At 52.1% G+C, this 12,870-nt stretch overlaps 21 non-coding genes across 21 annotated transcripts; 6 read left to right on the plus strand and 15 right to left on the minus strand.

Annotated features, from left to right (window-relative positions):
- Positions 1-245: 245 nt before the first annotated feature.
- On the minus strand, positions 246-318 carry trnav-aac (transfer RNA valine (anticodon AAC)). The gene has a single exon. It is a non-coding gene; the product is annotated as a tRNA-Val (tRNA).
- A 285-nt stretch (positions 319-603) lies between these two features.
- trnav-cac (transfer RNA valine (anticodon CAC)) lies at positions 604-676 on the minus strand. Its single transcript has one exon. It is a non-coding gene; the product is annotated as a tRNA-Val (tRNA).
- A 924-nt stretch (positions 677-1,600) lies between these two features.
- trnad-guc (transfer RNA aspartic acid (anticodon GUC)) lies at positions 1,601-1,672 on the plus strand. The gene has a single exon. It is a non-coding gene; the product is annotated as a tRNA-Asp (tRNA).
- Positions 1,673-2,016: 344 nt separating this feature from the next.
- Positions 2,017-2,089, minus strand: trnav-aac (transfer RNA valine (anticodon AAC)). Its single transcript has one exon. It is a non-coding gene; the product is annotated as a tRNA-Val (tRNA).
- A 285-nt stretch (positions 2,090-2,374) lies between these two features.
- Positions 2,375-2,447, minus strand: trnav-cac (transfer RNA valine (anticodon CAC)). The gene has a single exon. It is a non-coding gene; the product is annotated as a tRNA-Val (tRNA).
- A 924-nt stretch (positions 2,448-3,371) lies between these two features.
- On the plus strand, positions 3,372-3,443 carry trnad-guc (transfer RNA aspartic acid (anticodon GUC)). Its single transcript has one exon. It is a non-coding gene; the product is annotated as a tRNA-Asp (tRNA).
- A 344-nt stretch (positions 3,444-3,787) lies between these two features.
- trnav-aac (transfer RNA valine (anticodon AAC)) lies at positions 3,788-3,860 on the minus strand. The gene has a single exon. It is a non-coding gene; the product is annotated as a tRNA-Val (tRNA).
- A 285-nt stretch (positions 3,861-4,145) lies between these two features.
- On the minus strand, positions 4,146-4,218 carry trnav-cac (transfer RNA valine (anticodon CAC)). Its single transcript has one exon. It is a non-coding gene; the product is annotated as a tRNA-Val (tRNA).
- A 924-nt stretch (positions 4,219-5,142) lies between these two features.
- Positions 5,143-5,214, plus strand: trnad-guc (transfer RNA aspartic acid (anticodon GUC)). Its single transcript has one exon. It is a non-coding gene; the product is annotated as a tRNA-Asp (tRNA).
- A 344-nt stretch (positions 5,215-5,558) lies between these two features.
- trnav-aac (transfer RNA valine (anticodon AAC)) lies at positions 5,559-5,631 on the minus strand. Its single transcript has one exon. It is a non-coding gene; the product is annotated as a tRNA-Val (tRNA).
- A 285-nt stretch (positions 5,632-5,916) lies between these two features.
- Positions 5,917-5,989, minus strand: trnav-cac (transfer RNA valine (anticodon CAC)). The gene has a single exon. It is a non-coding gene; the product is annotated as a tRNA-Val (tRNA).
- A 924-nt stretch (positions 5,990-6,913) lies between these two features.
- Positions 6,914-6,985, plus strand: trnad-guc (transfer RNA aspartic acid (anticodon GUC)). Its single transcript has one exon. It is a non-coding gene; the product is annotated as a tRNA-Asp (tRNA).
- Positions 6,986-7,329: 344 nt separating this feature from the next.
- On the minus strand, positions 7,330-7,402 carry trnav-aac (transfer RNA valine (anticodon AAC)). The gene has a single exon. It is a non-coding gene; the product is annotated as a tRNA-Val (tRNA).
- A 285-nt stretch (positions 7,403-7,687) lies between these two features.
- On the minus strand, positions 7,688-7,760 carry trnav-cac (transfer RNA valine (anticodon CAC)). The gene has a single exon. It is a non-coding gene; the product is annotated as a tRNA-Val (tRNA).
- A 923-nt stretch (positions 7,761-8,683) lies between these two features.
- trnad-guc (transfer RNA aspartic acid (anticodon GUC)) lies at positions 8,684-8,755 on the plus strand. The gene has a single exon. It is a non-coding gene; the product is annotated as a tRNA-Asp (tRNA).
- Positions 8,756-9,099: 344 nt separating this feature from the next.
- On the minus strand, positions 9,100-9,172 carry trnav-aac (transfer RNA valine (anticodon AAC)). Its single transcript has one exon. It is a non-coding gene; the product is annotated as a tRNA-Val (tRNA).
- Positions 9,173-9,457: 285 nt separating this feature from the next.
- Positions 9,458-9,530, minus strand: trnav-cac (transfer RNA valine (anticodon CAC)). The gene has a single exon. It is a non-coding gene; the product is annotated as a tRNA-Val (tRNA).
- A 924-nt stretch (positions 9,531-10,454) lies between these two features.
- trnad-guc (transfer RNA aspartic acid (anticodon GUC)) lies at positions 10,455-10,526 on the plus strand. Its single transcript has one exon. It is a non-coding gene; the product is annotated as a tRNA-Asp (tRNA).
- A 353-nt stretch (positions 10,527-10,879) lies between these two features.
- On the minus strand, positions 10,880-10,952 carry trnav-aac (transfer RNA valine (anticodon AAC)). The gene has a single exon. It is a non-coding gene; the product is annotated as a tRNA-Val (tRNA).
- Positions 10,953-11,237: 285 nt separating this feature from the next.
- trnav-cac (transfer RNA valine (anticodon CAC)) lies at positions 11,238-11,310 on the minus strand. Its single transcript has one exon. It is a non-coding gene; the product is annotated as a tRNA-Val (tRNA).
- A 1,340-nt stretch (positions 11,311-12,650) lies between these two features.
- Positions 12,651-12,723, minus strand: trnav-aac (transfer RNA valine (anticodon AAC)). The gene has a single exon. It is a non-coding gene; the product is annotated as a tRNA-Val (tRNA).
- Positions 12,724-12,870: the final 147 nt, after the last annotated feature.

Here is a 12,870-nt window from a genome sequence, read left to right on the forward strand (position 1 = left end):
ACGGCCAGGACATGGGCCTGCCGCGTTCCCGTGCAGAAATGAGAAAATCGGCTGGGCAGAAAGCATGCCTGGAAGCGGTTATTAGACATGACTATGACGGTGACTCCTTTATCCCTCGTGCCTCCGTTAACTCCATGCGGTTTTCTATGGTTTGACGCGGCGCTGCATACCGCCCAGTGTGCTGCTGGTCTGAATCTCCGTCGTTTGATTTTATTCATGACTCAGAGTGAGCATAAACAGAGGAGTGTTTCCGCCCGGTTTCGAACCGGGGACCTTTCGCGTGTTAGGCGAACGTGATAACCACTACACTACGGAAACTGTGAAAAGCTTGGCACCGTTCACGCGGGTGGCTCAAAGCACTTGACCCCCCCCGACATGTCTTCAATTGCTTGAGCATATCCAAACATTTCAAATACAGGAGGTCGTCCTTGCTTTTGGGCAACGTCGAGGATGGTTTGAAAACAAACAAAAGCGACACAGAATAAGACATAAACAAGTTCTCCGCTGACATTGGAGCACCAAACTTTAAGTCTATGCGTCCTTCTCACTGCTAATATGAGACAGCACAGTTTGATTCAGTTACTCCGTGTGAACACAAAGAAGTGTTTCCGCCCGGTTTCGAACCGGGGACCTTTCGCGTGTGAGGCGAACGTGATAACCACTACACTACGGAAACTGTGAAAAAGGTGGGCGGCGGCCTCCGGGGCCAGTTAAAGCATTGGTGCACACTGACCTCCAGACGTGTCTTCCAATCGCTTGACCACATCCAGACATTTCAAATGCAGGACATCACTCGTGCGCGCAGCGTTAAGGATCGGTAAAAAGACAAAGGAAAGAAAAAGGTGATACAAAATCAGACGAGACAAGCACTCGTGCCGCGGCATTGGAGACATTTCAGTGAAGCGTCAATGGAGACTGTCCTCAGAGAAGCGACAGAATCAGTCGTTTCGGCAGTAGCAAAACCCAGATGTAAATGTCAAGGCCTCAACTCTACAACTTTCACTCCGTTTTCTGCCACGATAGCTGCATGGCTGTACGGATGGCAGCGTGGGTCGGTACACCACTTTGGCCCAGACTTAAATATCTCGACGACTGTTGGATGGATTGCAAGGAAATTGCAGTCCAGACATTCATCCCTGGTCCCCAGAGGATGAATCCTACTGACTCTGGTGATCCTCTTCACTTTTCCCCCAGTGCCACCGTGAGGTCGACATTTGTGGCCCAGAGTGAAGTATCTGGACAACCGTTAGATGGATTGCCGTGAGAGTTGGGACAGAGCTTCACGGTCCCCACAGGATGCATTCTAAGCACTTTGGTCACCCTCTGACGTTTTCTCCAGCGCCAGCAGAAGCTGAGGATTTCACTTGTGATATATGTGAACACCTGCTTGATGGGTTGGCCCGAAATTTGGTACAGACATTCGTGGCTCCCGAGCGATGCATTCCGATGGCTTCGGCGATCCTTTGCCTTCTCCCCTGGCGCCACCATGAGGTTGACATGCGACTTCTCCGTTCAAACATGTGGATGACCGCTGGAGCGTTCCCCGTAAAGGTAGGAACCGCCCCACCGGCCCGCTGACGTGCCCAGAGTGGTGCAGCCGTCCTCGTTAGTATAGTGGACAGTATCTCCGCCTGTCACGCGGAAGACCGGGGTTCGATTCCCCGACGGGGAGAGTTGACTTTTCTGCCAGCTGCCGATTGTTCACCGGGCCAGACAAAAGCAATACACCAGCAACACCATGCGTGCTCCTCCTCCTGTCCAACAGAGCGATACGGCCAGGACATGGGCCTGCCGCGTTCCCGTGCAGAAATGAGAAAATAGGCTGGGCAGAAAGCATGCCTGGAAGCGGTTATTAGACATGACTATGACGGTGACTCCTTTATCCCTCGTGCCTCCGTTAACTCCATGCGGTTTTCTATGGTTTGACGCGGCGCTGCATACCGCCCAGTGTGCTGCTGGTCTGAATCTCCGTCGTTTGATTTTATTCATGACTCAGAGTGAGCATAAACAGAGGAGTGTTTCCGCCCGGTTTCGAACCGGGGACCTTTCGCGTGTTAGGCGAACGTGATAACCACTACACTACGGAAACTGTGAAAAGCTTGGCACCGTTCACGCGGGTGGCTCAAAGCACTTGACCCCCCCCGACATGTCTTCAATTGCTTGAGCATATCCAAACATTTCAAATACAGGAGGTCGTCCTTGCTTTTGGGCAACGTCGAGGATGGTTTGAAAACAAACAAAAGCGACACAGAATAAGACATAAACAAGTTCTCCGCTGACATTGGAGCACCAAACTTTAAGTCTATGCGTCCTTCTCACTGCTAATATGAGACAGCACAGTTTGATTCAGTTACTCCGTGTGAACACAAAGAAGTGTTTCCGCCCGGTTTCGAACCGGGGACCTTTCGCGTGTGAGGCGAACGTGATAACCACTACACTACGGAAACTGTGAAAAAGGTGGGCGGCGGCCTCCGGGGCCAGTTAAAGCATTGGTGCACACTGACCTCCAGACGTGTCTTCCAATCGCTTGACCACATCCAGACATTTCAAATGCAGGACATCACTCGTGCGCGCAGCGTTAAGGATCGGTAAAAAGACAAAGGAAAGAAAAAGGTGATACAAAATCAGACGAGACAAGCACTCGTGCCGCGGCATTGGAGACATTTCAGTGAAGCGTCAATGGAGACTGTCCTCAGAGAAGCGACAGAATCAGTCGTTTCGGCAGTAGCAAAACCCAGATGTAAATGTCAAGGCCTCAACTCTACAACTTTCACTCCGTTTTCTGCCACGATAGCTGCATGGCTGTACGGATGGCAGCGTGGGTCGGTACACCACTTTGGCCCAGACTTAAATATCTCGACGACTGTTGGATGGATTGCAAGGAAATTGCAGTCCAGACATTCATCCCTGGTCCCCAGAGGATGAATCCTACTGACTCTGGTGATCCTCTTCACTTTTCCCCCAGTGCCACCGTGAGGTCGACATTTGTGGCCCAGAGTGAAGTATCTGGACAACCGTTAGATGGATTGCCGTGAGAGTTGGGACAGAGCTTCACGGTCCCCACAGGATGCATTCTAAGCACTTTGGTCACCCTCTGACGTTTTCTCCAGCGCCAGCAGAAGCTGAGGATTTCACTTGTGATATATGTGAACACCTGCTTGATGGGTTGGCCCGAAATTTGGTACAGACATTCGTGGCTCCCGAGCGATGCATTCCGATGGCTTCGGCGATCCTTTGCCTTCTCCCCTGGCGCCACCATGAGGTTGACATGCGACTTCTCCGTTCAAACATGTGGATGACCGCTGGAGCGTTCCCCGTAAAGGTAGGAACCGCCCCACCGGCCCGCTGACGTGCCCAGAGTGGTGCAGCCGTCCTCGTTAGTATAGTGGACAGTATCTCCGCCTGTCACGCGGAAGACCGGGGTTCGATTCCCCGACGGGGAGAGTTGACTTTTCTGCCAGCTGCCGATTGTTCACCGGGCCAGACAAAAGCAATACACCAGCAACACCATGCGTGCTCCTCCTCCTGTCCAACAGAGCGATACGGCCAGGACATGGGCCTGCCGCGTTCCCGTGCAGAAATGAGAAAATAGGCTGGGCAGAAAGCATGCCTGGAAGCGGTTATTAGACATGACTATGACGGTGACTCCTTTATCCCTCGTGCCTCCGTTAACTCCATGCGGTTTTCTATGGTTTGACGCGGCGCTGCATACCGCCCAGTGTGCTGCTGGTCTGAATCTCCGTCGTTTGATTTTATTCATGACTCAGAGTGAGCATAAACAGAGGAGTGTTTCCGCCCGGTTTCGAACCGGGGACCTTTCGCGTGTTAGGCGAACGTGATAACCACTACACTACGGAAACTGTGAAAAGCTTGGCACCGTTCACGCGGGTGGCTCAAAGCACTTGACCCCCCCCGACATGTCTTCAATTGCTTGAGCATATCCAAACATTTCAAATACAGGAGGTCGTCCTTGCTTTTGGGCAACGTCGAGGATGGTTTGAAAACAAACAAAAGCGACACAGAATAAGACATAAACAAGTTCTCCGCTGACATTGGAGCACCAAACTTTAAGTCTATGCGTCCTTCTCACTGCTAATATGAGACAGCACAGTTTGATTCAGTTACTCCGTGTGAACACAAAGAAGTGTTTCCGCCCGGTTTCGAACCGGGGACCTTTCGCGTGTGAGGCGAACGTGATAACCACTACACTACGGAAACTGTGAAAAAGGTGGGCGGCGGCCTCCGGGGCCAGTTAAAGCATTGGTGCACACTGACCTCCAGACGTGTCTTCCAATCGCTTGACCACATCCAGACATTTCAAATGCAGGACATCACTCGTGCGCGCAGCGTTAAGGATCGGTAAAAAGACAAAGGAAAGAAAAAGGTGATACAAAATCAGACGAGACAAGCACTCGTGCCGCGGCATTGGAGACATTTCAGTGAAGCGTCAATGGAGACTGTCCTCAGAGAAGCGACAGAATCAGTCGTTTCGGCAGTAGCAAAACCCAGATGTAAATGTCAAGGCCTCAACTCTACAACTTTCACTCCGTTTTCTGCCACGATAGCTGCATGGCTGTACGGATGGCAGCGTGGGTCGGTACACCACTTTGGCCCAGACTTAAATATCTCGACGACTGTTGGATGGATTGCAAGGAAATTGCAGTCCAGACATTCATCCCTGGTCCCCAGAGGATGAATCCTACTGACTCTGGTGATCCTCTTCACTTTTCCCCCAGTGCCACCGTGAGGTCGACATTTGTGGCCCAGAGTGAAGTATCTGGACAACCGTTAGATGGATTGCCGTGAGAGTTGGGACAGAGCTTCACGGTCCCCACAGGATGCATTCTAAGCACTTTGGTCACCCTCTGACGTTTTCTCCAGCGCCAGCAGAAGCTGAGGATTTCACTTGTGATATATGTGAACACCTGCTTGATGGGTTGGCCCGAAATTTGGTACAGACATTCGTGGCTCCCGAGCGATGCATTCCGATGGCTTCGGCGATCCTTTGCCTTCTCCCCTGGCGCCACCATGAGGTTGACATGCGACTTCTCCGTTCAAACATGTGGATGACCGCTGGAGCGTTCCCCGTAAAGGTGGGAACCGCCCCACCGGCCCGCTGACGTGCCCAGAGTGGTGCAGCCGTCCTCGTTAGTATAGTGGACAGTATCTCCGCCTGTCACGCGGAAGACCGGGGTTCGATTCCCCGACGGGGAGAGTTGACTTTTCTGCCAGCTGCCGATTGTTCACCGGGCCAGACAAAAGCAATACACCAGCAACACCATGCGTGCTCCTCCTCCTGTCCAACAGAGCGATACGGCCAGGACATGGGCCTGCCGCGTTCCCGTGCAGAAATGAGAAAATCGGCTGGGCAGAAAGCATGCCTGGAAGCGGTTATTAGACATGACTATGACGGTGACTCCTTTATCCCTCGTGCCTCCGTTAACTCCATGCGGTTTTCTATGGTTTGACGCGGCGCTGCATACCGCCCAGTGTGCTGCTGGTCTGAATCTCCGTCGTTTGATTTTATTCATGACTCAGAGTGAGCATAAACAGAGGAGTGTTTCCGCCCGGTTTCGAACCGGGGACCTTTCGCGTGTTAGGCGAACGTGATAACCACTACACTACGGAAACTGTGAAAAGCTTGGCACCGTTCACGCGGGTGGCTCAAAGCACTTGACCCCCCCCGACATGTCTTCAATTGCTTGAGCATATCCAAACATTTCAAATACAGGAGGTCGTCCTTGCTTTTGGGCAACGTCGAGGATGGTTTGAAAACAAACAAAAGCGACACAGAATAAGACATAAACAAGTTCTCCGCTGACATTGGAGCACCAAACTTTAAGTCTATGCGTCCTTCTCACTGCTAATATGAGACAGCACAGTTTGATTCAGTTACTCCGTGTGAACACAAAGAAGTGTTTCCGCCCGGTTTCGAACCGGGGACCTTTCGCGTGTGAGGCGAACGTGATAACCACTACACTACGGAAACTGTGAAAAAGGTGGGCGGCGGCCTCCGGGGCCAGTTAAAGCATTGGTGCACACTGACCTCCAGACGTGTCTTCCAATCGCTTGACCACATCCAGACATTTCAAATGCAGGACATCACTCGTGCGCGCAGCGTTAAGGATCGGTAAAAAGACAAAGGAAAGAAAAAGGTGATACAAAATCAGACGAGACAAGCACTCGTGCCGCGGCATTGGAGACATTTCAGTGAAGCGTCAATGGAGACTGTCCTCAGAGAAGCGACAGAATCAGTCGTTTCGGCAGTAGCAAAACCCAGATGTAAATGTCAAGGCCTCAACTCTACAACTTTCACTCCGTTTTCTGCCACGATAGCTGCATGGCTGTACGGATGGCAGCGTGGGTCGGTACACCACTTTGGCCCAGACTTAAATATCTCGACGACTGTTGGATGGATTGCAAGGAAATTGCAGTCCAGACATTCATCCCTGGTCCCCAGAGGATGAATCCTACTGACTCTGGTGATCCTCTTCACTTTTCCCCCAGTGCCACCGTGAGGTCGACATTTGTGGCCCAGAGTGAAGTATCTGGACAACCGTTAGATGGATTGCCGTGAGAGTTGGGACAGAGCTTCACGGTCCCCACAGGATGCATTCTAAGCACTTTGGTCACCCTCTGACGTTTTCTCCAGCGCCAGCAGAAGCTGAGGATTTCACTTGTGATATATGTGAACACCTGCTTGATGGGTTGGCCCGAAATTTGGTACAGACATTCGTGGCTCCCGAGCGATGCATTCCGATGGCTTCGGCGATCCTTTGCCTTCTCCCCTGGCGCCACCATGAGGTTGACATGCGACTTCTCCGTTCAAACATGTGGATGACCGCTGGAGCGTTCCCCGTAAAGGTGGGAACCGCCCCACCGGCCCGCTGACGTGCCCAGAGTGGTGCAGCCGTCCTCGTTAGTATAGTGGACAGTATCTCCGCCTGTCACGCGGAAGACCGGGGTTCGATTCCCCGACGGGGAGAGTTGACTTTTCTGCCAGCTGCCGATTGTTCACCGGGCCAGACAAAAGCAATACACCAGCAACACCATGCGTGCTCCTCCTCCTGTCCAACAGAGCGATACGGCCAGGACATGGGCCTGCCGCGTTCCCGTGCAGAAATGAGAAAATAGGCTGGGCAGAAAGCATGCCTGGAAGCGGTTATTAGACATGACTATGACGGTGACTCCTTTATCCCTCGTGCCTCCGTTAACTCCATGCGGTTTTCTATGGTTTGACGCGGCGCTGCATACCGCCCAGTGTGCTGCTGGTCTGAATCTCCGTCGTTTGATTTTATTCATGACTCAGAGTGAGCATAAACAGAGGAGTGTTTCCGCCCGGTTTCGAACCGGGGACCTTTCGCGTGTTAGGCGAACGTGATAACCACTACACTACGGAAACTGTGAAAAGCTTGGCACCGTTCACGCGGGTGGCTCAAAGCACTTGACCCCCCCCGACATGTCTTCAATTGCTTGAGCATATCCAAACATTTCAAATACAGGAGGTCGTCCTTGCTTTTGGGCAACGTCGAGGATGGTTTGAAAACAAACAAAAGCGACACAGAATAAGACATAAACAAGTTCTCCGCTGACATTGGAGCACCAAACTTTAAGTCTATGCGTCCTTCTCACTGCTAATATGAGACAGCACAGTTTGATTCAGTTACTCCGTGTGAACACAAAGAAGTGTTTCCGCCCGGTTTCGAACCGGGGACCTTTCGCGTGTGAGGCGAACGTGATAACCACTACACTACGGAAACTGTGAAAAAGGTGGGCGGCGGCCTCCGGGGCCAGTTAAAGCATTGGTGCACACTGACCTCCAGACGTGTCTTCCAATCGCTTGACCACATCCAGACATTTCAAATGCAGGACATCACTCGTGCGCGCAGCGTTAAGGATCGGTAAAAAGACAAAGGAAAGAAAAAGGTGATACAAAATCAGACGAGACAAGCACTCGTGCCGCGGCATTGGAGACATTTCAGTGAAGCGTCAATGGAGACTGTCCTCAGAGAAGCGACAGAATCAGTCGTTTCGGCAGTAGCAAAACCCAGATGTAAATGTCAAGGCCTCAACTCTACAACTTTCACTCCGTTTTCTGCCACGATAGCTGCATGGCTGTACGGATGGCAGCGTGGGTCGGTACACCACTTTGGCCCAGACTTAAATATCTCGACGACTGTTGGATGGATTGCAAGGAAATTGCAGTCCAGACATTCATCCCTGGTCCCCAGAGGATGAATCCTACTGACTCTGGTGATCCTCTTCACTTTTCCCCCAGTGCCACCGTGAGGTCGACATTTGTGGCCCAGAGTGAAGTATCTGGACAACCGTTAGATGGATTGCTGTGAGAGTTGGGACAGGCTTCACGGTCCCCACAGGATGCATTCTAAGCACTTTGGTCACCCTCTGACGTTTTCTCCAGCGCCAGCAGAAGCTGAGGATTTCACTTGTGATATATGTGAACACCTGCTTGATGGGTTGGCCCGAAATTTGGTACAGACATTCGTGGCTCCCGAGCGATGCATTCCGATGGCTTCGGCGATCCTTTGCCTTCTCCCCTGGCGCCACCATGAGGTTGACATGCGACTTCTCCGTTCAAACATGTGGATGACCGCTGGAGCGTTCCCCGTAAAGGTGGGAACCGCCCCACCGGCCCGCTGACGTGCCCAGAGTGGTGCAGCCGTCCTCGTTAGTATAGTGGACAGTATCTCCGCCTGTCACGCGGAAGACCGGGGTTCGATTCCCCGACGGGGAGAGTTGACTTTTCTGCCAGCTGCCGATTGTTCACCGGGCCAGACAAAAGCAATACACCAGCAACACCATGCGTGCTCCTCCTCCTGTCCAACAGAGCGATACGGCCAGGACATGGGCCTGCCGCGTTCCCGTGCAGAAATGAGAAAATCGGCTGGGCAGAAAGCATGCCTGGAAGCGGTTATTAGACATGACTATGACGGTGACTCCTTTATCCCTCGTGCCTCCGTTAACTCCATGCGGTTTTCTATGGTTTGACGCGGCGCTGCATACCGCCCAGTGTGCTGCTGGTCTGAATCTCCGTCGTTTGATTTTATTCATGACTCAGAGTGAGCATAAACAGAGGAGTGTTTCCGCCCGGTTTCGAACCGGGGACCTTTCGCGTGTTAGGCGAACGTGATAACCACTACACTACGGAAACTGTGAAAAGCTTGGCACCGTTCACGCGGGTGGCTCAAAGCACTTGACCCCCCCCGACATGTCTTCAATTGCTTGAGCATATCCAAACATTTCAAATACAGGAGGTCGTCCTTGCTTTTGGGCAACGTCGAGGATGGTTTGAAAACAAACAAAAGCGACACAGAATAAGACATAAACAAGTTCTCCGCTGACATTGGAGCACCAAACTTTAAGTCTATGCGTCCTTCTCACTGCTAATATGAGACAGCACAGTTTGATTCAGTTACTCCGTGTGAACACAAAGAAGTGTTTCCGCCCGGTTTCGAACCGGGGACCTTTCGCGTGTGAGGCGAACGTGATAACCACTACACTACGGAAACTGTGAAAAAGGTGGGCGGCGGCCTCCGGGGCCAGTTAAAGCATTGGTGCACACTGACCTCCAGACGTGTCTTCCAATCGCTTGACCACATCCAGACATTTCAAATGCAGGACATCACTCGTGCGCGCAGCGTTAAGGATCGGTAAAAAGACAAAGGAAAGAAAAAGGTGATACAAAATCAGACGAGACAAGCACTCGTGCCGCGGCATTGGAGACATTTCAGTGAAGCGTCAATGGAGACTGTCCTCAGAGAAGCGACAGAATCAGTCGTTTCGGCAGTAGCAAAACCCAGATGTAAATGTCAAGGCCTCAACTCTACAACTTTCACTCCGTTTTCTGCCACGATAGCTGCATGGCTGTACGGATGGCAGCGTGGGTCGGTACACCACTTTGGCCCAGACTTAAATATCTCGACGACTGTTGGATGGATTGCAAGGAAATTGCAGTCCAGACATTCATCCCTGGTCCCCAGAGGATGAATCCTACTGACTCTGGTGATCCTCTTCACTTTTCCCCCAGTGCCACCGTGAGGTCGACATTTGTGGCCCAGAGTGAAGTATCTGGACAACCGTTAGATGGATTGCCGTGAGAGTTGGGACAGAGCTTCACGGTCCCCACAGGATGCATTCTAAGCACTTTGGTCACCCTCTGACGTTTTCTCCAGCGCCAGCAGAAGCTGAGGATTTCACTTGTGATATATGTGAACACCTGCTTGATGGGTTGGCCCGAAATTTGGTACAGACATTCGTGGCTCCCGAGCGATGCATTCCGATGGCTTCGGCGATCCTTTGCCTTCTCCCCTGGCGCCACCATGAGGTTGACATGCGACTTCTCCGTTCAAACATGTGGATGACCGCTGGAGCGTTCCCCGTAAAGGTGGGAACCGCCCCACCGGCCCGCTGACGTGCCCAGAGTGGTGCAGCCGTCCTCGTTAGTATAGTGGACAGTATCTCTGCCTGTCACGCGGAAGACCGGGGTTCGATTCCCCGACGGGGAGAGTTGACTTTTCTGCCAGCTGCCGATTGTTCACCGGGCCAGACAAAAGCAATACACCAGCAACACCATGCGTGCTCCTCCTTCTGTCCAACAGAGCGATACGGCCAGGACATGGGCCTGCCGCGTTCCCGTGCAGAAATGAGAAAATCGGCTGGGCAGAAAGCATGCCTGGAAGCGGTTATTAGACATGACTATGACGGTGACTCCTTTATCCCTCGTGCCTCCGTTAACTCCGTTAACTCCATGCGGTTTTCTATGGTTTGACGCGGCGCTGCATACCGCCCAGTGTGCTGCTGGTCTGAATCTCCGTCGTTTGATTTTATTCATGACTCAGAGTGAGCATAAACAGAGGAGTGTTTCCGCCCGGTTTCGAACCGGGGACCTTTCGCGTGTTAGGCGAACGTGATAACCACTACACTACGGAAACTGTGAAAAGCTTGGCACCGTTCACGCGGGTGGCTCAAAGCACTTGACCCCCCCCGACATGTCTTCAATTGCTTGAGCATATCCAAACATTTCAAATACAGGAGGTCGTCCTTGCTTTTGGGCAACGTCGAGGATGGTTTGAAAACAAACAAAAGCGACACAGAATAAGACATAAACAAGTTCTCCGCTGACATTGGAGAACCAAACTTTAAGTCTATGCGTCCTTCTCACTGCTAATATGAGACAGCACAGTTTGATTCAGTTACTCCGTGTGAACACAAAGAAGTGTTTCCGCCCGGTTTCGAACCGGGGACCTTTCGCGTGTGAGGCGAACATGATAACCACTACACTACGGAAACTGTGAAAAAGGTGGGCGGCGGCCTCCGGGGCCAGTTAAAGCATTGGTGCACACTGACCTCCAGACGTGTCTTCCAATCGCTTGACCACATCCAGACATTTCAAATGCAGGACATCACTCGTGCGCGCAGCGTTAAGGATCGGTAAAAAGACAAAGGAAAGAAAAAGGTGATACAAAATCAGACGAGACAAGCACTCGTGCCGCGGCATTGGAGACATTTCAGTGAAGCGTCAATGGAGACTGTCCTCAGAGAAGCGACAGAATCAGTCGTTTCGGCAGTAGCAAAACCCAGATGTAAATGTCAAGGCCTCAACTCTACAACTTTCACTCCGTTTTCTGCCACGATAGCTGCATGGCTGTACGGATGGCAGCGTGGGTCGGTACACCACTTTGGCCCAGACTTAAATATCTCGACGACTGTTGGATGGATTGCAAGGAAATTGCAGTCCAGACATTCATCCCTGGTCCCCAGAGGATGAATCCTACTGACTCTGGTGATCCTCTTCACTTTTCCCCCAGTGCCACCGTGAGGTCGACATTTGTGGCCCAGAGTGAAGTATCTGGACAACCGTTAGATGGATTGCCGTGAGAGTTGGGACAGAGCTTCACGGTCCCCACAGGATGCATTCTAAGCACTTTGGTCACCCTCTGACGTTTTCTCCAGCGCCAGCAGAAGCTGAGGATTTCACTTGTGATATATGTGAACACCTGCTTGATGGGTTGGCCAGAGATTTGGTACAGACATTCGTGGCTCCCGAGCGATGCATTCCGATGGCTTCGGCGATCCTTTGCCTTCTCCCCTGGCGCCACCATGAGGTTGACATGCGACTTCTCCGTTCAAACATGTGGATGACTGCTGGAGCGTTCCCCGTAAAGGTGGGAACCGCCCCACCGGCCCGCTGACGTGCCCAGAGTGGTGCAGCCGTCCTCGTTAGTATAGTGGACAGTATCTCCGCCTGTCACGAGGAAGACCGGGGTTCGATTCCCCGACGGGGAGAGTTGACTTTTCTGCCAGCTGCCAATTGTTCACCGGGCCAGACAAAAGCAATACACCAGCAACACCATGCGTGCTCCTCCTCCTGTCCAACAGAGCGATACGGCCAGGACATGGGCCTGCCGCGTTCCCGTGCAGAAATGAGAAAATCGGCTGGGCAGAAAGCATGACTGGAAGCGGTTATGAGACATGACTATGACGGTGACTCCTTTATCCCTCGTGCCTCCGTTAACTCCATGCGGTTTTCTATGGTTTGACGCGGCGCTGCATACCGCCCAGTGTGCTGCTGGTCTGAATCTCCGTCGTTTGATTTTATTCATGACTCAGAGTGAGCATAAACAGAGGAGTGTTTCCGCCCGGTTTCGAACCGGGGACCTTTCGCGTGTTAGGCGAACGTGATAACCACTACACTACGGAAACTGTGAAAAGCTTAGCACCGCTCACGCGGGTGGCTCAAAGCACTTGACCCCCCCCCCCCGACATGTCTTCAATTGCTTGAGCATATCCAAACATTTCAAATACAGGAGGTCGTCCTTGCTTTTGGGCAACGTCGAGGATGGTTTGAAA

Source organism: Thunnus thynnus, chromosome 18 (genome assembly GCF_963924715.1).
Source record: "Thunnus thynnus chromosome 18, fThuThy2.1, whole genome shotgun sequence".
NCBI lineage: Eukaryota > Metazoa > Chordata > Actinopteri > Scombriformes > Scombridae > Thunnus > Thunnus thynnus.